Source organism: Chiloscyllium punctatum, chromosome 20 (assembly GCF_047496795.1).
Source record: "Chiloscyllium punctatum isolate Juve2018m chromosome 20, sChiPun1.3, whole genome shotgun sequence".
Lineage (NCBI taxonomy): Eukaryota > Metazoa > Chordata > Chondrichthyes > Orectolobiformes > Hemiscylliidae > Chiloscyllium > Chiloscyllium punctatum.
Window position 1 is genome coordinate 82,847,678 of NC_092758.1, and position 15,950 is coordinate 82,863,627.

General features: G+C 44.0%; 2 protein-coding genes across 3 annotated transcripts in view; one reads left to right on the forward strand and one right to left on the reverse strand.

Annotated features, from left to right (window-relative positions):
• The window catches only part of LOC140492224 (protein INSYN2B-like), an 87,504-nt gene extending 84,136 nt beyond the window's left edge, over nucleotides 1-3,368 (reverse strand). For both annotated transcript variants that reach the window (XM_072591132.1, XM_072591133.1), the window contains exon 1: nucleotides 2,855-3,368. The gene's annotated coding sequence lies outside the window, so the exon portion shown is untranslated. The remainder of the gene's footprint in view (nucleotides 1-2,854) is intronic.
• LOC140492226 (dedicator of cytokinesis protein 2-like) overlaps nucleotides 1-15,950 on the forward strand; it is a 731,998-nt gene that overhangs the window by 429,881 nt on the left and 286,167 nt on the right. The window lies entirely within an intron of this gene.

The window sequence follows — 15,950 nt, forward strand, 5'->3', positions numbered from 1 at the left end:
CTAACTGACATCCCTGCATCCCAGAGTTATCCCGGAGCTTTCGGGACCTACTTAGTGACTAACACAGAAGGAAAGTCGAGTGGCCACTCGAGACAATTGATTTTCGATTTCCTTTTCTCAATGTTTTCAGCTGTTTCTTTTAACTGGGCTACTTGACCAGGAAGAGGGTGACAAAAGCAAAAGTGCCTGAAGGCTAAACATCCAGGAATGCATCCAGTCAGAATTGGCAACGCTGAGCCACAATAAGTAATAACTGACATGAGTACGTGCCCCATTCACTTATGTGTCGCTGTTTTGGATGGGAGCTGCACACCATTTTCAAGGCTACAATTCTTTGAAAAATGACCTGACACCAACACTAAGCCTGTGGTCCTCCTGTCAGTCATTCGGATACAACATGCTCTACACCAGACCCATTCTACAGAAGCAGATTATAATCACTGTGAACACAAAATGAGCCAGTGAAATGTTAGCTTTTATTCAAAGGGTGCTGTAGCAGTTCACCTAATTAGGAGAGCAGAGGGAACAGCTGTAAGGGAAGAGATATATCAAATACTCAACCCTTTTATAGAGAATGCTGCTGACAGTGTACTGAATTCACACAGTATATCACTGGCGCACTGAGAAAGACATGGCATGCACAATCCATAAAAGTTAATGCATTCCCGATGCGAAAAGTGAATTAAAAAAAACTAGATTACGTGCACAATTCCTGATCAGCAGTGAGTGAGCATTCAGCTCAGGAAACTGCCAACAACAAGAGGGGGGAGAGGAGGCAACTCTAACGTAGGCTCCCGCTCCTGATCAGTGACTAGGGCCCAGTGCTGATTCACAGAAGTGTGACAGAGGGGATGGAGGCCATTTGGCCCATCATATCTGAAGCAGCCGTTAAATCAGCGTCATTGCCCTGTGCTGATCTCCAGCTTTTATCGCATATTGTTTCTATTCAAGTAGTTATCCAATGTCCTCTTTGGCATTGGGATCGAGACAGGACCAGACTGGGTTGCCAGTATGGCTCGTTGTGTGGGCTTAGATGTACAGAATGGCTAAAGGATACCTGGTGTGACTGGAACCTTGCCCTAGCAAACACTGGTACCCAAAGAAGGGAAGTGAGTTAAAGAAAATGGTTGTGGCTGTATGTTTAGAAAGGAAATAATGTGGTTGCTTGAAATCTAACAATGTCTTTACAAAACCAGCATATTTCTGTTCATAATGTCCCTGAAAATTGCCAGTGTTGAGATGAAATGTTGTAATGCATTCTCAACTGTTACTAGCAGACATCAGCTCATAATAAAATCCTCAGCCAGAGGTCTGCTAGAAGTGGGTCAGGTCTAGAGAGGAAGATTACCAGATAAAAACATTTATACAGGGAAAAAGAAGATGTTTCCAGTTTATCGAATCCCATTCATCCGACATTCCTCCCTTGCTGCACCATTCCTTCACAAATGCATCCGATTACTTCTCAATGGATTCTAGATTTTGCAACATTGTGACTCTGTCCAGAGGTAAAGAGAGTGGGGGATGTGTGCTTGATGGGAGGGAATCTCTATTTGTTCCACTTGCTGACCATTCTTAGAATTTAAGAGTGACAGTCTTGGCCATGTCCCATGCCAATTCCTTCCTCAAAATCCCTTCTGGAGTGAGATTTAAAAGGGAAAAGTATCTCAACATGCTTTCCAGCTCCTCTCAATATTATATTTTTCTCCTACCTCTGGCAATCTGGAACAACTCAGGGTGAAGTGGAATGGGTTCAGTGAAGTGCAGGGGGAATTTTGCATTGCTATGGTCAGATACTTCCACTCTCTTCCAACTTCAAACGTAAGGAGAAAGTTAAACTGTAAAAGTTGCATGCAATGTTAGGTTGTTCCCTGTTAATGGGTCGAATAGTGTGGTGCTGGGACAGCACAGCCAGTCAGACAGCATCTGAGGAGCAGGAGAGTTGATGTTCTGAGCATAAGCTCTTCATCAGGAATGCCTCATTCTTAATGAAGAGCTTATGCCTGAAACATTGACTCTCTATTCCTGGATGCTGCCTGACCAGCTGTGCTTTTCCAACACCACACTATTCGACTCTGACCTCCAGTTCTCACTTTCTCCCCCTTGTTGCCTGTTAATGCCCACCATGTCTGTCTTCCCAGTGCAAATGACTGTACCCATAAGGGAAGTGGCCCTTATGGGTACAGTCATTTGCAGTAAAAAGTAAAACGTGGCCAGTGAGAAGTGCTGGTCTGACTTGCGTGGTCTACTCCAAAATGGAGCATCAGCACACCCAGTATACTCATCTCCAAATATCCCTATTTTATTTTACTATGTTCTTGTTCAACCAATATTCCAACATCTCGATCACTTGATAATTCCTCTGTCCGCATCCACTCTCCTCTACCAACAACTCCCCAACCCACCAGCCCTTGCTCCTCATTCTGCCAACTTCCTGGAGCACTTCCTGAAACCAGGCGTTGATGGTGGCGAGATGGCAGGGACTTTAGGCTGTTGAAATTCCATACCCGGTGCCAAGGGGAGACTGGTGCGAGAGCTGAGCACAGGCAACGGTTCTGAACAACCTTGACTGGGCCGCCCTTCGTGTCAAACACCAGATTAACTCAGCAGATATGGAACAGACATGAAGACCAGAGTGATTAGCATGCAGACCTTCTCTGACAACGTACCTGCCACCTCATAGACCGTGAAAGGCATGCGGTTGACACTGACTTAGAATGCTGGATCGGTGTCGACATGGAGGTGAAAGCATATCGCAGAACTGCTCAGAAGCATTTAACAAGTTGCTCAGTTTTAAACGTCAAATGCTTTCTGATCAAGTTCTGTGGGTTAATAATGTGGATGAAAGACTCCTTACCTTCCAAGTTCCTCATGCTGTACAATATCCATAACGTATGCTGAACATGGAATCCCATTTTCAACTCTTCGCATGAGGAGAGCCCTGAAGTTCACAACACGATGAAAACCCAGCGAGACTAATCCCTCAGCTAACCCTCCTTCCCCTCCATCTCTGGTTTCCTCTGAGTACGGGGTAATCCAGTCAGTTTATAACTCCTTGTCCTGGTGAAGCACTGAGGAGAAAATCTTGGCAGAGATTTGTTCAATGATACTGTGCTGTGTGAGCCAAGGATCAGCTTTAGTCTATTTACAATCTGAGCTGCAGCACTGCTCGCAAATAAAGAGGCAAAGCTCACAGTGCTGTCGCTGTTTCTCTCTCTCTCTCTCTCTCTCTTTCTTTCTCTCTCTCTCTCTCTGTGTCTCTCTCTCCCTCCCTTTCCTAAACATTCCACGTGAGAACTGCCAACACCACACTCAAATCGGAGGTGTTGTGGGTTAGGAGTAGAGGTGGGATTTGAGTAAATAATAATCAGTGTGTCAATCACTTCAGACGCCCCACGTCTTGTTAAGGCTCTGAATTACTCGGGCTTTGGCAATTGCTGTTCCTCCAACCACAAGTCTCAAGCTGTTCCATAGTCTGGCTGTCAGTACAATCTGTTTTCTCCTGTGCATCATTAAAAGGGCAATGGAACTGTGCTTCTGGTTCTATTAATTCAATTATTACTTCTTAGATCCCGGTTTACCTGTCACATCATTATCATTGTTCACAAATGAGTCACCCTGGATAAATCTATCATCAAACACATTGTATTACAAGAATAGATGAGGCCGCCACTTGAGTAATGCCACATCGAGCACTGACTTTCAGTGACAGCACTGTGTACTGTTTACAAGATGCACAGCAGCAACACACTCTTTAATATCACCGTCCAAACCTGTGACCTCCAACGACAAGGACCATGGGGGATAAGGACATGGGAACACTCATGCAAGGTCCCCTCCATGCTACATACCGTCCTGACTTGAAAAATCCTGGAATTCGCTTTGGGTTATCCATAGCACATGATCTTTTTGTTTTAAACCATTCTAGGGATGTGGGCGTCACTGGCTGGGCCAGCATTTCATACCCATCCCTAATTGTTCAGAGTCAATCACATTGCTGTGGGTCTGGAATCACATGTAGGCCACATCAGGTAAGCTTCCTTCCTTGGAGGACATTAGTGAACCAGAGGGGTTCTTTTCCCCCCAAACAATCAGCAATGGTTTCATGGTCATTATTAGGCTCTTAATCCCAGTTTTCTTTTGATGAATTTGAATCCCACCATTTGCTGTGGCAGGCTTAGTACCTGGGTCCCCCAGAATACTAACTGAGTTTCTGGATGAATACATGACGTAGTCTAGGGATAATACCACTAGGCCATCGCCTCCCCCTGCAGTGGTTCAGAATGGTAGATCTCTGTTGCCTTCTCATAGAAATTGAGGGTTAAACAATATGTGCTGGCCTAGCCAGTGATGATCATAGCCTATGAAAGAATTTTAAAAACATATCTTCCCTCAGGAATAAGCCCATGATGTATTAGTGGCATTCCTGCCTATTGAGTCCAGGACTGGTTTGAGCATTGCTCCAGACAATTCAATGAGTAGAGATTGGAATCTGGCCATTATATACTGGCTGGACATCCATTGGGGTGTTGAGATCTGGACAGAGTGAAAGCTAGCTCAGTATTCTGAGTCTGAAGTGTTATATTCTGATGCCATTCCAGATTACCTTCAGTGTTCAGAGAACTGACCTCCAAGTCTGGGGGGGGGGCGGTCCCAATGGGGGCTATTTTATATTGTGAGTGTGGCTACATGACTCCAGAATTGTGCATGTGAAACTTGCATCGGTATTAGTCCCAGAGTAGAACAAAGACTTATCGGGAGAATGTTGTGAAACTTGAAAGGGTTCAGAAAAGATTTATAAGGATGTTGCTCGGGTTGGAGGATTTGGACGAAAACAGAGCTGTTTTCCCTGGAGCATCAGAGGCTGAGGGGTGATCTTACAGAGGTTTATACAATCGTGGGGAGCATGGATAGGATAAATAGACAAGGTCTTTTCCTTGGGGTGGGGGAGTCTAGAACTGGAGGTTTAGGGTGAGACGGGAAAAATATAAAAGGGACCTAAGGGGCAATATTTCCATGCAGAGGGTGCTACGTGTATGGAATGAGTTGCCAGAGGAAGTGGTGGAGGTTGGTACAATTACAGCATTTAAAAGGCATCTGGAATGGTATATGAATAGGAAGGGTTGAGAGGGATAGGGGCTGGATGCTAGCAAATGGGACTAGATTAGGTTGGGATATCTGGTCGGTATAGATGAGTTGGACCGAAGGGTCTGTTTCCGTGCTGTACAGCTCTATGAGTCTATAAGAAAGGGGGACCTTCTCTTTATCACTTCTTCTTCCTTTTTATTCAGTGTGCTCTTGGCAAAGGTAACTGGAGCAGTATCCCATTAACACTGTCTCTCATCCAACTGATTCACCTTCAGTAAATCTTACCAAGCTTCACAACCTGTCCTGGAGAGGAGATAACCACATCAACATTAATTCCAAATCCACGGCCACTCATTAGCCTGAGTTAGAAGTATATCGCCTTTCCTTCTGTGTTGTTCGGCTCCTGGAAATCCCTCCGTTTTGGTGCTATGTGTGCAATTACATTGAACAGAGTGCAGTGGTTCAAGAAGGCAGCCCACCCCTACCCCTGCCAGCCTGGCTCATCATGCCAGCATCCTGTGAATAAATAAACAGTGAAGAGCAACGGTGAAGGGCAGAACTTAACAAGAAACCAGGTGGTACAGGAGGAGGACGTCACACACACTCACCTTTGGGAAGCCATAATGCAATAACAATATTTTTGAAGAGAGAGGGTGTGTGTGTGTGTGTGTGTGTAGGAGAGTTGGGGAGGGAGTGTGTGCGTGTGTCTCTCTGTGTGAAAGTGTGCGTCTGTGTCTGTAGGTAGGAGAGTGGGGGAAGGAGGGAGAGAGTGTGTGTGTGGGTGTGGGTAGGAGAGTGGGGGAGGGAGTGTGTGTGTGTGTAAGAGAGTGGGGGAGGGAGGGAGTGTGTGCATGTGTCTCTCTGTGTGAGAGTGTGTGTCTGTGTCTATGTGTGTGGGCTTGTATAGCAAATACTGGAACATGGTGGGTGATACTTTCAAGAGTCTGGGTTGCAATAAAGTGTAGGATTGCTCAAAGAAACTTTAAGAACTCTGGAGGGTCCAATGCTGACACAGTTGTTCAGACACTGTCATGCTGTACATTTAAGTATCACAGCATATCTTGTTCTCTCGACTATAGTGTGCATTATGTGCATTTGTTGAGATATCTACCTTTGAAGGAAATGTTGAGACTGCCATGCCTAATGCCGTCTTAGCTGCATGAAAGGGGTTGAGGGACATTACACCTTTACAGATCATCGAATGGTGGTGTGTTAGACTTGTGTCATCTATAGTGTGATTTATCTTCGAAAGCAATGTGACATGGCAGCATATACAGCATTTATTAGCCTTCTCAGAAATGATGGCCCAAGCAGATTAGTCAATGTCAGTGACGAGAATGAGAACTGATGTGCTGCTGGTGCAACATGGTCTTCATGATGCAAGCAAGGAGCAGAGAGTTGGCTCAGGAAAGCTTCATGGACTTGGATGGGAGCTGCAAGGCCAGGTTCCTCAGGGGAGGAGGGAAGGTGTGTTCAAGTTGTGTTTGAATGGTAACTCCCTCATGGTCTTCCAGAGTGTAAAGGGCATGTTTAATGAAGTAGTGCCAGATGGAGGTTTCGCAGGTGTCGGAGGTTGGCAGAGGTGGCTGCACAATCATGGCAGGAACAGGATTCTAGGAGAGGAGATGGTGGTCAAATAGAGTCCCTACAGTGTGGAAACAGGCCCTTGAGCTCAACAAGTCCCCACCGACCCTCTGAAGAGTATCCCACCCAGATCCATTCCCCTACCCGATTACTCTACATTTACCCTGAACTAAAACACCTAATCTACACATCCTTGAATACTATGATCAATTTAGCATGGCCAATTCACCTAACCTGCACATCTTTGGATTGTGAGAGGAAACTGGAGCATCTGGAAGAAACCCACACAGACACGGGGAGAATGTGCAAACTCTACAGACAGATGCCTGAGGCTGGCGCTGTGAGGCAGCAGTGCCAACCACTGAGCCACACCGATGCTTACATTGATGGAGGATGAAGTTGCCCCTGACTGCCCTGGCATGCCCCTGCACAGCGCTGGCATCTGGAAGGAGTTGCCACGAGATCACCATTCTCCTCATTTTCCTCTCCGCCATCGAGTTCTGAAGAGATTGGGAGCTGTTCCCTGGTCTCAGCAGGCAATTCCTCCCTCCTTTGCAGTGCCATGTTGAGCAAGGTGCAGCAGATGAGGATATTCTGAATGTGGTCTGTGGCACATATTGGAATGCTCTTCCAGGCCACTCAATGTTGTGGAGGTGCCGGGGTTGGACTGGAGGGGACAAAGTCAGAGGTCACACAACACCAGGTTATAGTCCAACAGATTTATTTGAAATTGCAAGCTTGCGGAGCTCTACGATTATCTCTGTGCCTCTATATATATTCTGTGCCTATGTGCTTCCCTCCTCTTTGAGCAATGGTATGGTGTGTTCTATATTTACCTGTATGAACGACACTGCAGCATTATAAAGCTCCTTTGTAGGACTGTAGGGCAGACTTGAAGAGTGATCTCAAACAGCTGAAATCACTGGCTGGTCCTTGAAGTGAATGGATCACATGAGTCCAGAAATAAAGCCACATGCCTGCGTAATTCCTTCCCAGTGGCCAAAGAAAATGTGAACTTTCCATTGATAAATGTAGCTGACAGTTCCAAGAGAGTATGCTGTACCTGAGGACAACTGCTCGCACAGCCTGGCTCTCAGCATCTAATAAGTATCCAATGGTCACATTGAATAGAGGCTTTGGCGACCTCTCATATGCACCTACATGTTGCAGCCTGGAGATGAGAGGTGATGAGATCCAAGTGATGAGATCTTGGAATAAAGGTTTACGATCACAGTTGCCACCAAGATGACTGGCATGGGATTCCCTCCCAGGCTGCAAGTGTTTTCATGGGAGTGCATAAAAGTCAATTCCTGGCTCCCAAGAAAGCCTTAGCTACCCTATAATCTGCCACTTAGACATTGGAGGCTATACCGGACCGGAAACTAAACTGATGAAGGGCTTATGCTCGAAACATCCTCGGATGCTGCCTGACTGGCTGTGCTTTTCCAGCACCACACCTTTTGACTCTGATGACCAGTGTCTGCAGTCCTCACTTTCTCCCAGAAACTAAACTGGATTGGAGTTGAAACGTAAAGTAGTGTGGCTACAAGAGCAGGTCAGAGACTAGATATTATCTGGCGAGTAGCTCACCTCCCAACTCCTCAAAGATTGTCCACTATCTACTAGGTACAAGTTTGCCATTATGGTCGGTGTGGACTGATTGGGCCCAAGGGTCTGTTTCTGTGCTGTATGACTCTATAAGTCCAGAGTGTGAAGATGTCTCTAAAACTTTCTGGATAAGCGCAGCACTCTAGAAGCTCTATGGCATCAAAGACAAGGCAGCCCACTTGACTAGCACCACATCCACCACCTTAAACATTCAATCCCTCCTCTACTGACATACAGTGGCAGTAGTGAGTGCCATCTGCAAGATCGACTTTAGCAACTCACTAACGATCCTTCAACAGGACAGCATTTACCACTAACTGCAAGTTATGCTCCAAGCCATGCACCATATTGATTTGGAACTCTTAACGCCCACTGTTCACTGCGGCAGGTCAGAATCTGGAACTCCCTTCTTAACAGCAGTGTGACCACATCTGCCCCACATGGATTGCAAGGTTCAAGAAGGCACCTCACCACTGCCTTCCCATGGATAATTCGGGATTGACAATAAGTGTGGTCCAATCCAGCGATATCCACATTCCTTGAACGTAGAAACAAGAGTAGGCCATCAGCCTCTCGAGCCTGTTCCACCATTCAATGACAGTGTGCAAACAAATTATAAATAGGTTTCTAGATGATCTTTCAGCCTCTCTGCTAGTTACACACTGCCCACTTTATCTCACAAGCTCAACCTTGCTCTTTTGAGCTATGGATAATCTCTCACTACTGTACTAATGAATAATTAACCAACAGAGATTCTCCACCATCTTTACATAGGCTTCCTTTCTGTTTCAAAATGTCAAATATCCTTCAAGTAGACAACTATGTCTCTGTAATGGAGATCATATAATATGTACTTATTGCTGTCTGCGCTAACAGTTCATTCATTTTGTTATGAATGCTGCATGCATTCAGATATAAGGCATTTTCCCACCTTCGCAATTCTTGACCTTGTCTGCTGATGCCTGTATAACATTGTAGTCTGTCATTTCTTGATACACTCTAGTGATCGTTACCCAAATTTCGACCATGGTCTCTTTCATTTCCCTTTGATTTGCCACACTTTGTCTCTCCCAACTATATCACTTAAAGCTGCGTTGATTAAAATGTTGTCAGCAGGAGCCTGGAAGAACACAATCAGCTTCGAGAGATGGAGAAGATCAATGTTTCGAGTGTAACCCTTCTTCAGGAAGGTTTTTTTTTGTCTCTAACTTGGTTAAAATATTAGCTAGAACATTTGTGCCAGCACAGTTCAGGCAAAGACCATTCCACTGATACAACTCCCACCTTTCCTAGTGCTGATGCCAATGTCCCAGGAATGGAAAGCCTGTTTCTCCCAAATTGAGGCATGCAATCATCTCATTAATCTTGTTTCGCCCATTTTCTCATGGCACTAATATAGAAATTGCTCAGAGAAGTCTCACCCAATTCATGAGGAGCTTAGAGTCATAGAGTCAAAGAGATGTACAGCACGGAAACAGACCCTTCGGTCCAACTCATCCATACCGACCAGATATCCTAAATTAATCTAGTCCCATTTGCCAGTATTTGGCCCGTATCCCTGTAAACCCTTCCTATTCATATGCCCATCCAGATGCCTTTTAAATGTTGTAATTGTACCAGCCTCCACCACTTCCTCTGGCAGCTCATTCCATACACACACCATCCTCTGTGTGAAAACGTTGCCCCTTGAATCCCTTTTATATCTTTCCCCTCTCATCCTAAACCTATGCGCTCTAGTTCTGGGCTCCACTACCCCAGGGAAAAGAAGGATTGAACAGGATGGGCGTGCACCCATGAAGGTTTTGAAGGATAAGAGGCAATCTTATTAAAACTTACACAGCATTGAGGGGACCTACGACAGTGGATAAAAGGAAGATGTTTCCACTTGTGGAATAAAACTACAGGACACAGCTTTAGAAAGAAAAGCTTGAGAATGACAGTTTAAGATGGAGATAGGAATTTCTTTTCTCAGACAGTCGCTAAGCTGTGGAAATCTCTTCCCCAGAGAGCAGTGGAGTCGAAATCATTGAATTAATTAAAGGCTGTTCAATAGATTATTTTGCTCAACAAGGGAATTGAGGGTTATGCAAGCCAGACAGAGTTGAGACCACTACAAGATCAGGCACCATCTTATTGAATGGCAGAATGGGATCGAATTGCCACATGTCCGACTCCGACTTTTAATTCATACGTTCCCATGCTTTTGCCACCACATTGTCTGTAAGAGGAGCAGGATAGTACTGTAAGTGCACTGGTCTGCCTTGCTCCTTAAACCAACACTAAGAAAGTTAAACCTAAATTGCTGGAGAAACTCAGCAGGTGTGGCAGTGTCTGTGGAGAGGGTAAACAGAGTCAATGTTTCTGACTCTTCATCAGAACCAATGAGAGCTGATTGAGTGGTCAGTCATCTCTCATCTTCCTTTAGTGGGATCTTTCTGTTTACACGTTGGCTATCGTTTCTGTTCCCATAACAACAATGATTTTAATCAAAGATGGTTGTACTGGAAATAGGTTGAATCAAAACAGGAATTAAATGCAAATTACATTTTTCTAAAACGTTTAAGCAACGAACCTAAAATCTATGAGGCACCTTGGCTAATTGCATTGGTTAAGTCAATTGATGTTTACTAGTGTTGCTAATGAACCAAATAGACATATTTATACTAACAGTTAAAGAGTGTTGAATGAGTAAGTGTAGTTTGTCGTGTCATTACTAAATTGTGGGGAGCTCTCATATCAACAAAAAGCTTTGAAGATGTGGATTCCTTGAATAATGAAAAGCTGTCAATAATGTAATACTGTGTGTGAAAAATGGCTCAGAGGGGAGTGTTCTCGCCCCTGAATCAGAAAGTTGTGGCATCAGGCCTCATTCTGGAGACATGAGTAGAGAATTTGAGCTGACACCTACCTCAGCACAGCACTGTGGGATTGCTAGCTATGCTGGGCGAGAAGTTACCAACTTCATCCATACTTGTGGAGTCCAGCTGTGCACAAAATAATTGCTAGATTAATTTAGAGATTAATGGCCCCTGCCATGCAAAGTACTGTGATGGATGGGAAATTGAGGGGTGTACAAATGTTAGAAGGAAAATGTATTTCCAATTTTGTTGCAGTTATTGAATAGAGACGTTTCTCTCGGTACAGCATGTGGTGTCCTCACAGACTCCATATTGATAATGCACACAGAAGTGATAATTTCTATATCAAGCTTTGGAGCCACACTTCTTGAGACTGTGATGTTCTTTTAGCTGGAGACAAACACGAACTTATTATATAGCAGTATATTTGACAAGAACATACTGTGTGATTACTGATTTAAGATTCCACAGGAACATTCCTGTCGAATTCTGGGATAATTTGCTTTCCTCAAAACTGTGGCTAGCTGATGTAATGGCCTTATAATTAAACAGGATAGTGAATACAAATAAGGTGGTCCTTGCCCATTGTTGACTTCTGAGTATTTGGTCAGATAGGATGACTCACTTGATTCGATGCTATGTTTTTGATGTGAATCCGATTCTATGGGCTCCCTCTTAAAGGTCCAGCTGTTTTATTTTACTTGACAAAAGCAAAAGGTTACAATTGTTTCATCAAAGCTTCCATGTTTTTGCTGTGTTCAGATATAACTAATTGAATTCTTGCCTATCACAACCACCTCCCCTCCCCCCCCCCCGGCCCCGCCCGGCCCTCTCCCCAGTTCCTCCAATAGACTGTGGTCTGTGTATTAACTCACACTGTCCCTTTCAGGCTCAAAAATCGAGTTTGGCTCAGTCCGCTGAGTACCTTCTGCTTTATAACTCTCAGCCTTATGCTCAGATTTCTCCAAGGCCTTACCCTTCCCTTTCTGTTTAATCTACTTCAGTATCCAAGATCTCAGCATTCCTCTGCCTCTGGCTTCTTGTCTCCAGTTGCATTACACCACCATTGGCAGCTGTGTCTTCAACACACCGGTCCGAAGCTCTGGAATCCCTAAATCTCTATATCTGCTCTTTTCCTTAAAGCTTCCTCTTTGGCCTAAGTTTTATTCACCTGTCTTTTTTTTAGGCATGTTGTTGTCCAATTACATTAGTTGCCTTGGGATGTTTCACTGCATAAAGGCACTTTATAAATGCAAATTGTTGTTGAAAGCTATCTGAGGGAATTTCCCAGAGATGTGAGGGGCCAATCATCCAATCTGCTTTGATCAGTTTGAGACAACGATGTGGTCAACATTACTGACTGACAATCCCACTTCATAGACAGGCTCTCTCTCACTTCAATGCTGCCTGAACTGCTGTGCTCTTCCAGCACCACTAATCCAGAATCTGGTTTCCAGCATCTGCAGTCATTATTTTTACCTCTCTCTCACTTCAGTACAGAAAGGATTTGGTACAATTGGTCCTGTAAATATTCACAGGGTTTCTAGTCCTGGATAGCCAATTTCCTCGCAAAAAGAAATGTGTCAGACATCTCTTTTTTTGGCTTCATTTCCAGCTAAGGAGCAATTGGTGGAACCAGGAAGTTGGTAAAGAATCCAAAGTGTGAGAGAGAATATATTCTGCTTTTAACATAATGTTGACTGTAGTAAGAGAGATTGTGAGTCCAAGTAGCCTGTTAATAAGGTAATGTGGCAAGTTTTCTTTTGTCTTTTGTTATGAAGAATTGTACAGAATTGTTTACATTACACCATGCCCACCATGTGGAAATAAATTCAGACATTGACTTCTGGTCCCTGAAGTATTCATGAGTCTATCTTTTGGAAGGTAAGAATGGTGACACATATGTTATTACACGAACAAACTTCCCTGAGAAAGATTTGCTCAGGTCATGCTATAAGTTCACCAAATATTAGGCAGTCAAGGTAAACTCCTGTTTATGAGGGATGTAGAGTCCTGTTGCTGAATGTGACAGTGATAATGGACCAGGATTGCCAGGTTAAAGATTCCCCTTGAAGCAAAGTGATCCCAGGAACCATTAACCTCTGAAAACATGGTGACAGGAATGGTCCGTGAATGAGCGATTTCATTCAGAGCATCGGGGAGACAGAGCTAGTATTTACTTACACAAGTAAATGTATTGTGAGTTTTTGTTTTACCTGAGGTTTTTTTCTGAGGTACCGGACTGCTGATTGTTCTTGTAAGCTGACAGTTCTTCTCAAACTAAACAATACTGTAGGCAGAGTGTATGTGACAATAGGTGGCTCCATGTGATCTAAATTGTTTCTTTCACAAGCCCACTCTTTCTAAAAGTGGATTGCAAGCATTATCTTGAGACAACCTCTGATGCAAATTCGTAACCCATTTTCTGTTTCATGTGAATGTTGGGAGTCATTCTTAGAATGAAATTTCACATTATCTTGACTAGCTTCATGGCTCTCCTTGAGAGGAATAATAATAAATAGCCACAGGACTCTTTCTTATGGCCATACCTTTGGCACGTACACACCACACGTCAAATGGGAGGATCCTGAAAGACGTGCTGTACGGGGAACTGGCCTCAGGCAAGATAGCACAAGGGCGGCCCCAGCTTCATTTCAAAGATGTCTGCAAGAGAGACATGAAGTCACTGAACGTAAACGTCGAGAGTTCGGAGGACGTTGCAAGGGATCGCTCTGGCTGGAGTCTGGAATTACGCAGAGGTCTAAAAAGAGAAGAGAAGCTGAGACATGCTGCTGAAGAAAAGCCCACCTGCTGAGAAAATAGCACCAAGACAACACTATAGGACAGTGCCTTCAAGCGCAATTGCTGCAGACTGCCACTCCCATGTGGGCCTCTATAGCCACAATAGACAACCAGCAGAGATTGAAGCAAGACTTCTCAGGTGCAGGTCCATTGTCTCATGGGACTAATGGATGCCACCATCTTTGCTCAATTAGCTGTCTGGACCTGACTGGTTTTGGCTTGGGTGAGCCACCCTTCTTGGACAAACTCACTTGTTTCTCCAATTTAACACTCTTTTCCAAATGTCTCTTTTCTTTTTATTTCTCTCCCAACATTCCAGGTAGCAGGCTAGTGAATTACGTCAAATATCTTTGTCCCAAGAGTACATTTTTGATCAGTGGCATCGCACTGAGATCACGAGACTCCCCCCCCCCCACCAATCTTGTGACGATTTACTGTGCATCTGAGGTGGAGTGATGAAAAGAACAAAATTCCAAAGATTGTAGAAGTCCCTGCACATGTGAAGCCATAGTCTATGAAATTCTTGAGGTAAAAACAATAACTGCAGATGCTGGAAAGCAAATACTGGATTAGTGGTGCTGGAAGAGCACAGCAGTTCAGGCAGCATCCAACGAGCAGCGAAATCGACGTTTCGGGCAAAAGCCCTTCCTGATGAAGGTCTCTGTGGCTGAAGATAAGTAAAAATGCCTTCAAGTTCCCAAAAGCAAAATTAACTGTTTCACCAATTCTGGTTGGTGGTTGATGAGCAATTTGAGGCCACTTTTCACATAGAGAATGGAGCTTCACCCTAACATATCTGAGCTTTTGATATATCCAGTGCTTAGTTCTAGACAAAGATTGAAGCTGAATTTGATAGGCCTTGGACCTCAATTAACAGGAATATGAGGGTTCACTGGAGAGCACTGGAGTGTTTTGGGCATGAAATATTACATTGTCCACCTGCTAACATTAGCAAAAAAAAAATTAATTACAATTTCTTTCAATTCCAAATTTGGAACACTCAGGGAAATATGGCATAGCCTACGATTATGCATGTTGGCTGTTTATTGAATTATAGAGTCATAGAGTTGCAGATCCTTTGGTCCAACTCATGCATGCCAACCAGCTATCCTAAATTAATGAAGTCCTATTTACCAGAATTTGGCTCATATCCCTCTAAACCCTTCCTATTCATGTACCCATCTAGATGCCTTTTAAATGTTGTGACGTACCAGCCTCCACCACTTCCACTGGCAGCTCATTCCATACCCACATCACCTTTTAAATCTTTCCCCTCTCACCTTAAACATATATACAGTACATGCATATACTGTTAAGTCAGATTTACTTGAGGTGCATGAGTCAGGGTTAAATGTAGGGGAATGGGTCTGGGTGGTTTACTCTTTCGAAGGTTAGTGTGGACTTGCTGGGCCGAAGGGCCTGTTTCCACACTGTAGAGATTCTGTGAACTCATTCTGCCAAGTTGTGCTGAATGGTTCGGAAGCTAGTATGGTAATGAGTAGACAGTGTCTCCTAAGTGGAAACACTTTGCATTCGACCACCTTATTTCAGTCAACACATTGACTGAAAATCATCTTTAAGAGAAAGAGAAAATTGGACCTATTTACACTTGTCTGTCTTTAAAGTAAAATGACAGGACTAACTGAGTAAGAGCCAAGGATGTCAGAATCCAGTAAGCGTACAGTCAATATATCTTGACAGTCTAAGTGCTGTGAGAGTTTTAGTTAAAGTGCCAGGCTCTGGATTTTTCTGTCATTTGGCAGCGCCTTTAGGTTGAAACACTTGAGCAATCTGGAAAATTAATTCAAAGATATGTGTTATGCGAGAAAGATTTATTCTTCTTAAGACGCAGAGGCCATTTTTACTGTAAAACAAAGCAGAGGCTGGATATTTGAAACAAAACAGAAATTGCTGGAGAAATTCAGTAGGTCTGGCAGCATCTGTGGGGAGAGAGCAAAGTTAAAGTTTCGAGTCGGGTGTTCGAAGTATTCGGTATGTTTTCCTGAGTAGTAT